At 46.5% G+C, this 13,474-nt stretch overlaps 1 protein-coding gene across 1 annotated transcript in view; it reads right to left on the bottom strand.

Moving 5' to 3' along the window:
* GABBR2 (gamma-aminobutyric acid type B receptor subunit 2) overlaps positions 1–13,474 on the bottom strand; it is a 438,320-nt gene that overhangs the window by 355,690 nt on the left and 69,156 nt on the right. The window lies entirely within an intron of this gene.

The following is a 13,474-nucleotide window of genomic DNA, read 5'->3' as shown; positions in this document are numbered from 1 at the left end:
CAAAACACAGATAGCCAAAGGAGAAAGGGAAATAAAAAGAATTTGTTTGGGAAATTGGAAGACTATTGGGAATTGGGAAACTGAATTTTCAGCCACCAATGACCACACAATAAAAGGAAAACAGCCAGTGTGGGAGTAAGGACCTGGGGTCCTGGCCCATCTCTACTATTAATTCACATTGAGCCCCTGGGAAGTCTGTTCCTCTTGGGGTTTCAGATCTGAGTCTGTAAAACAAACAAAAAAGAATTGAGTAAGATGACTTTAAGGACCCATCCATCCACCCCATCCCAGTTGCCAGACAGTCGATTCTGACTCAAGGCAACCCCAAGTATGTGAGAGCAGAACTGTGCTCCAGTGGGTTACAATGGCTCATTTTTCAGAAGTACATCACAAGGCCTTTCTTTTGAGATGCCTCTAGGTGGACTCAACCTTCCAACCTTTTGGTTCACAGCTGAGCACATTAACCACTGCACCTCACAGGGATTCCACCAATCCACTAATACTTTTAAACTATAGAGCTGTGTTGTGGTAGCCATTAGCCACATGTGGCTATTATTTAAATTTAAATTAATTCAAATTAAATTAAAGTTCTTCAGTTGCCCTAGTCCCATTTCAAGTGCTTACTAGTGACCTATCATTAGTGGCTAACCTTTCAGACAGTGTAGATACAGAACAGTTCCATTATCACAGAAAGTTCTATTGTACAGCACTGTTGCTGCTGCTGCTGTTGTGTGCTGTCAAGTCAATACTGACTCATAGTGATTCCATGTGGCAAAGCCATTTTCTTAACTGTAATCTTTTCAGAAGCAGATTGCCAGTCTTTCTCCTGTGGAGTAATGGGTAGGTTCGAACTGTCAGCCTTTTGGTTAGCATCTAAGAGCTTAAGCATTGTACCACCCCTACTCTGGAGTAAACAGAACAGCATAAAATGCTATACTAACATAAAAATTCATCATAGGGTCGCTATGACTCAGAATCGACTCGACGGCACTGGGTTTGGTTTGGTTTTTTTTTTAACATAAAAATTACCTATCAGTGACACCTTTTAAAAGCAGAAAGAGTGAAATCTCAATTCAGAAATACCTCATGAACCTCTGTGGTGTGCCTGCACACTTAAGAAAAGAAGACACACAGGACAAGGAGTCTACAAATATGAATTTGAGCCTTGACTCCCACACTTCTGACTGTATGGTCCTAGAAAAGTCCACTAACCTCTCTAGGCTTCAGTTTCCTTGTCTATAAAATGGGAATAATAAAAGTTCCTATCCTATACAACCAAATTATGATCAAATTAGCTAACAAGTTAATTCAACTAATATGTGGGAATCTGCCATGCCAGGAACTATTTATTTTACTTATTGAGGATAAAACAGCTAATGAAACAGATAGATAGCCCTGCCTTCATGGAGCTTCCATTCTAAAACACTTTATACACGTAAAGGTTTTAACAAATGTTGGCTAGCAATCCTGATAATAAATATTAATAGTCATAGCAATACTATGATTCATATTTGTCATTAATAGAGACTGGGTCCATCTCTCAATTAGTAAAAATGCAAGTTTAATTTCAATGCAATTGGGCCCTCCCCTGCAACACAGATGTCAACTAAGAAGTCTTTAAACTTGTGCACTGCTTTGGGTTACATCATAAAACCAAAGACTTCCCTGTGACATTTGAATCTAATTCAAGAAAAAGATCTGATTTCAGCAGCTTTTAGTCCAGACTTTAGAAAGAATTAATTATGCATGCATTCAACTAGCAATGAGCAAACTTGATAATTTAGGCAGTTTAGCAATTGGACTGAAATTTTACAGCGAATTTAAAAGTACTCCACACTAGTGACTCCAGCCTTGAGGTTAGGAAGCTGAATGAGCCTAGACAGGAGCAATTACTCAGCACTTTTAGCCCAAATGGCCTTGGCTGACTTTTAGGAACCCTGAAGTGACTACTCACACTTAGCCCCGGTTGGCTGGACGCTAAGATGCCCCAGAGCTGCACAAATATCAGGCTGAGTTTGTTTTGTGTTCTCAGAAGCAAGGCTGGGTCTTATATTTCTTTGTCTCCTGAAGTCTAACAAAGGTCACAGCATCCTCCATAAATGAATGAAGTAAGTCCTACTGGGAGAGTCACATATATTTGAAGAGTCCCAATGACCTACGGTTGGGTGTCCTCTCTGAACATCAGTTTTCTCATCTGCAAAATGGAAATAATAACAATACCTTTAAGGTACTTGTGAGGAAATAGAGAAAGCGTATGTAAAGCATCTGGCACATAGCTGGTGCTCAGTAAATGGTGGCTCCCTGTTCTACTCTGTGGCTGTTTTAAAACATGGCACCAAAACTCTTAGACACTGCTCCCACTGAGAGCTGGAGTCCATGCCCCCTCCCCTTGGATGGGAGCAGGCTTGTGACTGTTTTGATTTATACAGTATGGTGGGAGCAATCTATGGACCTCTAAGACTAAGTCATATGGTTATGCAGCTTCTACCCAGCTCTCTTGGAAGATGCACTCTCAGGATGGGACACTCCCTCTCAGAACCCAGCTTCCATGTCTTGAGAAGCCAAGACCATATGGAGAGGCTAGGCATATGTCTTTCAGGTAAACAGTCTTAGCTGAGCCTTTGAGGCAACCTAGCCCAGGAGCCAGACATGCGAGTAAAGAAGCTTCTAGATGATTCCAGTCCCCAGCCATTTGAGACATCCAGTCTTTCATGGCTTCCCAGCTGAGGCCCCAGTTATTGCGGAGTAGGACAAGGCATTCCTGCCATGGTCGGTCTGAATTCCCACTCCACAGAATCCCAGAACATAATAAAATAATGGTTGTTTTTCTCCACTAAGCTTGGGATGTTTGTTACACAGCCATAGGTAACTAGAACACTTGGTAGGTACCATTCATTCACTCAACATTCTCTGGGGCCTTCTATGTGCAAGGTAATACAGTGAGCATTGGACAACCTCAAGGAGTGGCTTGAGAGGTTTGGGGGCACAGTTGCCATCTGGCTACTGCGTCCTCAGAAGAACATTAGCTGGGCTCCTGGGGGGTGCTGGGGTTTAAGTCCATCAGATTGGATTTGCCCTGGCTGCTCAAACTCTCTGTGAGCTGCGGCACTGGCAGGCCCCAATTCCATCCTTATGACTCCACAGTGGAATCCTTAAGTGGTACAAACAGTTAACAAGCTCAGGTGCTAACTCATAGGTTGGAGGTTTCAGTCCACCCAGAGGTGCCTCAGAAGAAAGGCCTGGCAATCTACTTCTGAAAAATCAGCTACTGAAGACCTGTGGAGCTAAGTTCTACTCTGACACACACGGGGTGATCATGAGTTGGAGTCAACTCTATGGCAACTGGTTTAAGGGTTGCAGGAAGGCAGTCTTAGTAAAAGAATGCTTGAGGTGAGAAGAAAAGGTTAAAATGAAGGGAGAGATACCCTTTGGAAACCACACGGTAAAGGAGATAAGAAAAGGGGAAATCTAGAATTCTGCAAGATGAAAGATAATTGAAAAATTGAAGGGCACACAACCTCTCACCTCAGTTCTTCTCAAAAGAAAAAATGCCAGGAAACAGTGCCTGAGTCTACTCAGGGCTGATGCTACCCCATCTGTAAAAGGGGGCTATGTGATGTAACCTCTGAGGCTAAACTTCTGTGATTCCATATTTTAAATACAGCATAACTTACAAGGAAAACCAGGGGCCCAACAAATATGTAGCTTTCCGTGTTCATTTGGGTTCCCCTAAAAACAGAGCTTGAAATAAGAACTTGAAGGCAGGTAGGTGATCCAGGGAGCGGCAGTGTGGAGCAGGGAGAGTGAGGGAAGAAGAAAAAGTGAATGAAGTGTGTGTTGTTGAAGTGGTTACTACTGTGGGCAGTGAGGACTATCTGGAATGCTTCTCGGAACTGCCCCTCAAGAGGATGGATGGCTAAGGCATTTACCTCCATATTAGTCTGGTTCCTCAGAGAAGCAGGTGCCAGGACCAGATTACATCGCAAGTGGTTCAATATGGAAAAGGCAGGGTGCCGGGAGAGGCTGGGAGAGGATCTGACTGCAGTGAAGGTCTGACCCCGAGTGCCAGAGTGCGAGCAGGCGGGAAGGATAGGTAGGTGGAAAAGTCTTAGCTTCAGTGAAATTCTGGGAGCATTTGGCAACTCCCAAGGAGGAGTCCTCGAGCCAAAGTCACCGGTCAGAAGAGTCTTGTGTCTTCCAGGAATGGGCCTGCCTCAGTGTCCCCGCTCAGCTCAGTAGGATAGGGGCCATGGGCGGATTATCCAAAAGGCAAGGTAAGATCATCTGTGGTGAACAACTTCACAATTTTTACTGCATCAAAGATTCTGCTTCCAGGTATGGCTGGCATGTCTCTCTCCCAACCTCACAGCACCTTCCTACAGAATCAAAGCCTCTTTTCAAATGTACAATCCCTGACAAGGACAGACTGATTACCTAGTAAGCAAGGTAAGCACGGGCTTACTTGTGATTTCTTACTAAGCTATAGTGAGCAATTTCACAGACATGGTGAAACCCATGTGAAATTGTTCACTACAGATTAGTAAATAAACACAAGTAAGCCCGTGCTTACCTGGCTTACTGGGTAATCTGCCCAGCTGGGAGACATTCTCAGAAGACGTCGCCTTGGCACAAAAGCGGTGACGGATTTCAGAATGCAGCAGCTAAGGCAGTGGCCAATTACGCTCACCACTCCTGAGAGATCACACAGGCTCATCTTCCTGGCTGCCACAAGGGACCCAAGGCAGAGATCCAGAGAAGTGCGGTAGGGTTCGCAGTGGCCCCGTTAGCACACATGAGACTTTAGGTGATCTCAGAGGGTCTGGGGTGGACATCTGCTCACCTTCCAAGTGGGCCCCTGCTTTGGCTCTGGATAGAAACAGTCTTCAGGCCTGACCAACAAGAATGCAGCAATTGCTGGGGCAGAGCAGGAGAATAGGAGCACTCTGCCCCCGTGGAATTTTCTGCACCTATTCTGTGCCCATCAATAGTACAGGCACCACAGCGTTGGGGGGAGGAGAACAAGTGGGTCTTGGAATTGGGGTGCATGAGAGCCACACCTTTCCCCTGTATCACACCTGCAGGCTTCTACTTGCACACCTCCGGTGAAGGGAAACTCACCACCTACAGGAGAAGCGCCTTCCGTTCCTACCAGCTCCAACATTCAACGTTTTCTTTTCCTTATAAAACCAAAAACAAAAAAACAAGCCAGTTGCTGTCAAGTCAATTCCAATTCCTGGGGCCTTTTCCTTACTCTGACCTGAAATATCTGCCTGCCTGTGATCTCCTAGCTTCAGGGCTAGCTCTGATCTCTGTGGTCCAGCCTACTCTTGACAATACATCTACTGCTAAACCTCATTCCTGCAGCTCAGTGGCCCCAATGCCTTTAAGATATAACGTAACTTACTCGAAATACAACAATGAACCAGAATATGCAAATTATCTTATCAGCTGTACTCTATAAGGACAATCTTTCCCTGATTAGCGTACTTTTCTGTCTCTATTTTCATCAGGGATTCACAAAGCTGGCATAGGCAGAGTTTCTAGCAACCACAGGGCATTTTGGGACACACCATTGAGGCTGGGCAGGCACACCAGGTCCAAGCTAAGGAGGTCAGAACGGGAAGAGTGGTCTTCATTGCACAGCTTACAGTGTGAGAACCATAGAATGGTCCCTTCACTGCACAGGCATCTGGAGACTAACCTCTTTGTGCCAGAGTCTTGGCCAGTTACTGGGCTAAGGCCAGAGCTGTAGAGAAAGAATGGGAGTAACTGCCCTCAAGTTCCTCCAAGCACAGTGAGAGAGACAGAGCCAGAAACACCTAGAATTCTCCATATAACTCAATTAACTGTCATACCCTAGCTTAAACAAAGGGAATGAAGCAACAGAGGGAAGAGGTGTGAGTGCCTCCTTAGGTGAAATCAAGGCAGGCTTCCAGAAGGAAGCATCTGTAGGTTGGATCTTTAAGTCAAACCCTGTTGAAAAATCTGTTGCCATTGAGTCGCTTCAGACTCATAGGGATCCTATAGGGCAGAGTACAACTGCCCCATAGGGTTCCCAAGGAGCAGCTGGTAGACTCAAACTGCTCACCTTTTGGTTAGCAGCCGAGGTCTTAACCACCGTGCCACAAGGGCTCCTTGAGTCAGATATGACAGTCAAAAAGGAGCCCTGGTGACACAATGATTAAGCACTCAGCTGCTAACCAAAAGGTTGGTGGTTCGAACCGAACCAGGAGTTTTGTGGGACAAAGACCTGGCAATCTGCTCCCATAAAGATCGCACACTAGAAAATCCCATGCGGCAGTTCTACTCTGTCACATGGGGTCGCTATCAGTCAAAAATCAACTCAACACCACCCGACAAGACAGTCAGAAAAGGGACAGAGCAGGCAGAAGGAACTGCCTGAGCAAAGGCAAGGAGGTGTGAACTCTCAGGGCATGTTCAGGGAATGAGGAGGAGTCTAGAGGAGATGCAGTAAGTGGGCACGTGTGTATTTGCGAGTGGAAGGGAGAAGGGTCAGAGGTGAACTAGGAGGTGTTTCTCATATGCTGGTCTGATATGCTATGATTCTACAAGAAGGGTAATTTTCTGAGAGAAATTGTTATTTGTACTTAAGAACCTTGACTGACAGATACCTACTTTTCCTGAAATCTGTGTGTGTGTGTGTGTGTGTCTATGTGTCTGTGTGTAGCTTTCTCTTAGCATCGTACATTTTTTCCCCTGCAAAGGCGGTGGCTGAAGTTGGACACTGGAGCTGTTCACACTGGGTTTGGATTTCAGCACCACTACCTGACTTTGGACCAGGTATTTAACCTCTGAACCTCAGTTACCCCTCTGCTGAATGGAGATAAACAGAGGATAGACGTGCAAATGAAGAGGGAAAAAACACTTGAAAATAAACCCCTCAAAATGGTTGTTGTCCTGTAGGTCATTTACCAGTTTTGTTTCTAACTGAGCAAACTTACTTATGTCTTTCCTCTGTTCCTAAAAATGCATCTTGAACCAGCCTTAACATATTATTAGTTCCCTCACTAATTAGTAAGTTCAACAAAAAATTTGATATATGTTTAATTCTTAATAACAACAACAAAAGATGGTTTGTTGTTCCCACTCCACCCTCCCCATGAAAGTGAATATTTATGGTGGTTCTCAGACTGTACTGTGCATTAGAAATCACCTGTAGAGTGAGCCTAACCGGCAGACCTGCCTTTTCACCCTGTGTCCCTGGCACCCCAACTCCCTCTCACACCCCACCACATTTCCATTTGTATTCCCTGTGCCTAAGTGGAGCCTGGTCTCTTCATCATAAACACACTCCCGCCACCAGCTCTGAGGCAGGTGGTCACAGTCCACACTTAAGAAGCAGTCCTGTGCTTCTCACCTTTCTTCATTATGAAAAACAATGTGGGTGGCATGACAACCCGTTAGGTTCCTAACTAATACTGACAATTTAGGTTCATATGAAAAGATGCACTGGGGAAAGAAAACCAATTTCGATTCTCCATCAAGGTACTGGTGGTGAAAACGAAAGGCTGAGAATTTATCAGAAATTACCTCTGTGGGCAGAGCAATGATTTCTGGGGCTGTCCAGCCTCCTCAGAGCTACCTATACTTTGAACTAGCCTTGGAGCCCACCTATACTTTGCTTCGGGGCATTTCAGGATGACCACAGGCTTCCACCCCAAGATCTCGCACAAAGTTGAAGTGCACAACAGAACTACAGAGGTTTAAAAAGACATTTCATTTTAGTTTTGCAAAGCAAAAAATAATTTCTGGAGCAAAACACCTGAAAGGTGGACAGTGCATTGGCCCAATCCTCCATCTGATGCTAAAATGTCTCCTTGAGATACACAGCTCTGAGTTACCCATGAATACAGAGTCTCAGGCACCCCACAGAGACTCTACTTCTGTGGTTCTGGGGTGGGGCCTGGGGAGTTTGAAAACGGTGATCTAGCTCCGCTAGCCTCTGCTTACATACCCCCAAGGACAGGGAGCTCCTTCCTTCACGGGAGACTCATTCCAACTTTGAAGAGCCATAACCCTTAAAAACTTCCATCTGACACTGAACCAGACATCTCCTCCTATGCCCAATGCTCCAAGCTGCCAGCCTCTTCACTGACTCAGACTAAATCAAATCCTCCTGCTGCAGGCAGCCTGGTAGGAAAACGCAATCTGCCCACAGCAATTACCTACTGGCTCTGCACAGACTGAATGTTGAAAAGGAAAGATGTCATTTGAGAACCTTGACCCCCGCCCCCCCGCCACCTTTCTTGTGTTCCCTCACTCCTGTTTCCTAAGGGAAAGGAGACAGTAGTGATTTTAATAAAAGCTTATTAACCGTTTACTGAGGTAGGCAGAATAATGGCCCCGCAAAGATGTCTACATCTGTGTCCCCAGAACCTGTGAAGGTCACATTACACGGCAAAGGTACTGGTGGTGAAAACGAAAGGCTAAGAATTTATCAGAAACTACCCCCGACCCTGCTCTTCCTTGCCTCCTTCCAGAAGAGTTCATGATGGCCCACGGGTAGCTGAGCTGAGTGGGTCCAGGGCACGGCAATGGGGATCGCTGGGACCCTGTGTCCATAAAGTCTCAAAACAGTGTCCTCACCACCAGGGACTCTTGCTCCTACACAGTCCAGCAATCTCAGCAGAAAGAGGCCGGATTCAACCAAATCATCCATTGTGAGTGCTGATGCCCATCACCACCCTACGTGTTGGGCTAACCTGCCATATCACAGTCACAAAGATGGCAGCCACCAGGGGACTGGCCCTGCCCTGGAAATGGACTTCAGGGTCCCGAGCTTCATGCCCCACCCCTCTACGGGGAGAGGAGAAACAGCACACCTTGGAACGACACACTTTTCCTACAAATACACCTTAATTAACCTGGCATCAATTTCAGCCCCATATCTAATCATCAGCCCTTCTTCTCACACATACATGCATACAGAGAGCAAATTTTTTTCAAATGTAAGACCCACTTATGATGGTGCCAGAAAATCCTGGTTTCCCACCCTCTGCTCTGGAGAGAACCACACAATTGTGCCCCCGAGGAGCCTGTCCCAGAGATCCAGCTGCCAACTTGGTGGTGCTTCAAGAACAGCCTTGCCTGGAAGGTGGTCTGCTGATTCCAGGACCTGCCTTGCTCCGCCTGGAAAAATACAAGGCTCTTCCAGCCACACAATTAGAGCCCAGGTGGCATAGTGGTTAAGAGTTTGGCTGCTAACCAAAAGGTCAGGAATTCAAATCCACCAGCCACTCCTTGGAAACTATGGGGCAGTTCTACTCTGTCCTATAGGGTTTCTATGAGTTGGAATCAACTTGACAGCACAGGTTTGGGCTTTTTGTTTGTTTGTTTGTTTAGCCAGAAGAAGAGTCCCCCGGAGCCTTGCCTTGGGTGCTGCAAACAGGTAACATGCTTGGCTGCTTACACAAAGGTTGGAGGTTCAAGTTCTTTCAGAGGCATTTCGGTGCGGTTGATTAGTTTTGTGTGACCTTTCTAGCCATGGTCTTGTAATTCCCACCCAGGTGATTGAGTGATAGAATAATTGTGACCCACCAAGGGGATCGATCAGTTTTGCCTTAAAAGAGAGCCAATTCCAGAGCAGAGAGGAGGATCCTACCACCACCAAGGAAGAATAGCCAGGAGCAGAGAGTGTGTTCTTTGGTCCCGGGATCCCTGCACAGAGAAGCTCCTGGAAGCAGGAGACAGAGAGAGAAAGAGAGCTGTAGCCTTGAAGATGGTGAGAAGTGGTGGCAGGAGAGACCCAATAGCAGACACCCAGCAGTAGGAGATGGCGTGGTGGGCTTCTCAGCCTATGGAGAGAGAAAACTGAGCGTCTTTGGGTAGAGGCCTGTGAGCAGGAGCACGGCTGGGAAGAGGCTATCCTGATGGAAGAAATGTATCCTGAGTGTTCCTGAGCCTGAATTGTAACTGTTACTTCCCTAATAAACCCCATAATCATGAGTATTGTCTGTGAGTTCTGTGTGGCCATTGCAAGGAATTATCAAACCCAGCAAAGAAGTAGACAGTGCTGTGCGAGGGACAGCTTGTGTCAGAATTAGTAAAGACGGTACAGAAAGGAGGCTTGTCTGGCCTCTGCCTCATGGGAGTAAGCCTTGCACTGTTGATCTTGGTTCTCCTTCCCCCTTGTGAAGTTAGAGGAGGTCATGCTCCACTCCCATGATGTTTTTACAGGCACCTCGGAAGAAAGGTCTGGCGATCTACTTCAGAAAAATCAGCCATTGAAAACCCTATGGAGCACACTTCTACCCTGATACACATAGGTTGCCATGAGTCAGAGTCAAAGGCAACTGGTGTCTGGAGGCCCTCGCAGGATGGGGCTGCAGCCAGGACAAGCCTCCTTCCATGGGAGGGCTCACCTGGAATGAATGGACTCTGACTCTTACTTATTACCTCTCTCCCTTGTGATCATGTCATTTGCATTTAAAAGGGATTTGTAGCTAAATTCCACTAATTTCAACATTTTACTTGAATAATTCTTAAAGTTTTGAACCTTTGAAAATACAACCAAGTACATGCATTTGAATTTTATAGTAATTTCTTCAAAACAGCTACAAGTGCCTTTGCTAAGGGCAGGTGCAGAGCCTTGTCCATCTCTGGATGTGCTGTGCCTCTGGCACCCAGCAGGTGCTCAATGAATGCATGCTGAGCTGCATTTAACCCCCCACCCTCTTCTGAGCATAGGGCCAGAATCCCAAGCGCTGCTAATCATGAGCACAATGAATCTCACCCTGCTCTCTGCACTTAGCTGCTGACTACCGCAGATAGGGTGAAACCTGCTGGCAGCACAGAGGGGCAGGTTACCACGTTCTCTCCTCCTCTCATCCACGTCAGCCGCAGCTCATGCCCCTCCTCCATGAAACAGCCCTGCTGACACCTGACTGCAGATCAGAACCCATCACTCCTGGAGCGATGCTGAGGTACCACAGGCAGAACACTTCTACCATGACCCAGATGCCGGAGATTAAGGGCATATAAGAGACTCTCTTGGGGGAAAGAAGGGCCACAAACAGACCATGATCATCCTAAGCTTTAGACAAGCTGTTTTTTGGGAGCCAGAGCAGAGAGAAATGTAACCCGCTGGAGGAGGGGGTGTAGGCAAGGCATCCTGGAAGACTTCTTGGAGGAGACTGCATCTGAGCAGACTGGGAGATATACAGGCTATGCAAGGTCGAAGGAGCTACACTGATGAGGTGCAGTGGTTCTGAGAGAGAGTAGGGTGCCCCAGGGAACCACTAGCAGTTCAGTAGGTGTGAGCATGGGATTTGGAGTAAGATATTACCAGACTGAACTTGCCCGAGTTCCTAAAACTTTTGGAGCTTCAGTTTCCTCATCTGTAAAATGGGAATAAGAAGGTCTACCTCCTCAATGATTCTCATACTTCAGCACAGATTCACTGGGCTACCCAACCCATCCAGACCCCACACAAACACATACAGAGTCTGATTCAGTAGGTCTGGGACCAGGTACAGGAATCTGGTTTTAACATGCACGCACACTGCCCACACACAGTTCATTCTGATTGTGGGGTGGAGCAGAGAGCTCTGAAACTCCAGCTGTATTATTGTAAGGCTTAAACTATTCAGTGTACAAAAAGCAACCAGCAAGGCACTTGACACACAGTTGGTGCTCAACAAGTTATTTCCTCTTCTGTCCTCTCTCTGTTTCTGAAACTAATTGCCCAGATTTTAATACAGCAGCGAATCCATTCTGCCTTGATTTTAGTTGGAGCCACTTTTATATGTCTATATGTCTATTTATATGCCTGCTTCACCCAAGATCGTGAGCTTCTTAAGGGGAGGGAACTGGCATCCTTGGTACCCGGGGAGTCCCCTGCCAGGTAAGTGTTTTGTGAATCAGTGAAGAAGGCAGCAGCACTCCACAGCCCTGCGACCTGGCTCAGTGTTAATCATGCAGTAAGTAGGTCGATGGGCTGGCGGGACACCGATGGCCTCACCCAAGGGGAGAACAGGACACTGTGGGGAGTCGTAAGAATGAAATCCATCAAGAAGCAAGCCTCGTCCAGCACGGATGCCTCCCACTTACGGCAGCCCTGGGAACAGTTTTGCTTTTTAGGTGCATTAAGGACAAGCGGCTTGACCACTCAACAAGTTCTTTATGACATTTCAGACTCTCAGACCGAGATAATATTAATGAAAGTTTCATGCCCTGATAAATAGTTCATCAGGAACCAAAAAAAGGTGGATGGCCCCACCTTCCCCTAAGTCAGCTAGCCTGAAAGCCCAATGCCTCTTTCTTGCTTCCTTCAGTTTTCATGTCAATTAGCCACCAAGGCCTACGGTTTCTACCGGGTGTTCCAGCCTCTGCATCCACCTCCCTTGCCCTAATTCATACCCTGTAAAAGAAATCCTGGTGGTACAACAGTTAAGAGCTCAGCTGCTAACCAAAAGGTTGGCGGTTCAAACCCACCTAGCGGCTCTGCAGGAGAAAAAAGCCTGGTGATCTGCTTTTGCAAAGATTATAAACCAACCCGCTGCTGTCGAGTCGATTCCAGTTCATAGCGACCCTACAGGACAAAGTAGAACTGCCCCACAGGGTTTCCGAGGAGCAGCTGGTGGATTTGAACTGCCAATCTTTTGGTTAGCAGCCAAGCTCTTAACCACTGCACCCCTAGGGCTCCGCTGTAAAGATTACAGCCTAGGAAACCCTATAGAGCAGTTCTACTCTGCACATGGGTCACTATGAGTTGAAATGAACTCGATGGCACCTAATAACAAGTTGCTCAGCTGGTCCAGGGTAGCAGCCTCCTCCCTGGCGTCCTTGCCTCTTCCATTCCATACCCACACTTGTCATACTAATCCTCCAGGAGCTTATCATGCCCTGACTCTGAAGCCTGCAATGGCTCCCCACGGCCCCAGAATACAGTACCAATATTTCAGCCTGGCATTCATGCCCCTCTGAGGTCTGGTCTAACCGCATTTTCTCCCTCCTCTCCCACTACTCTGACTCCCACATACTTCCCTCCAGCCCAGTGGTTTGGAACTGTAAGTGCTGCCCTATCAGTAAATCACCAAATCCATTTAGTGGATCCTGGCCAGAAATTTTTAATGAAATAGAATAGAATATGAAATACCAGGGTGCATCAAACATGGGAAATTTCCACTTCATCAAAACTTTGCTTCAGATGTGTGTGTGTGTGTGTGTGTGTGTGTTTATAGGTGTGAGTGTACTGTGACACTCTGTAAAATGTACATCTTGCTATGGCTCTTAGTCAACAAGATTTGAACAGCCATTTTCTGACCAAACTGAATTCACTGTTTCTCTCCTATGTTCTGTGCTCACTGTTCCATCTCCAGGCTTTTCCTCACATGCTTCCTTTGTCCAGCCACTTTTTCTTCTGTCTCCTCTCTATCCTAGCCAGCTCCATTCACCCAAATCTTAGCCATTCTTCCAGGCTGTCTTATACTGGTTTTCCCTAGAAGCAGAACCT

This window comes from Loxodonta africana, chromosome 9 (assembly GCF_030014295.1).
Source record: "Loxodonta africana isolate mLoxAfr1 chromosome 9, mLoxAfr1.hap2, whole genome shotgun sequence".
Taxonomy (NCBI): Eukaryota; Metazoa; Chordata; class Mammalia; order Proboscidea; family Elephantidae; genus Loxodonta; species Loxodonta africana.
Note: the sequence above shows the minus strand (reverse complement) of the source record. Positions and strands in the feature narration are given on the sequence as shown.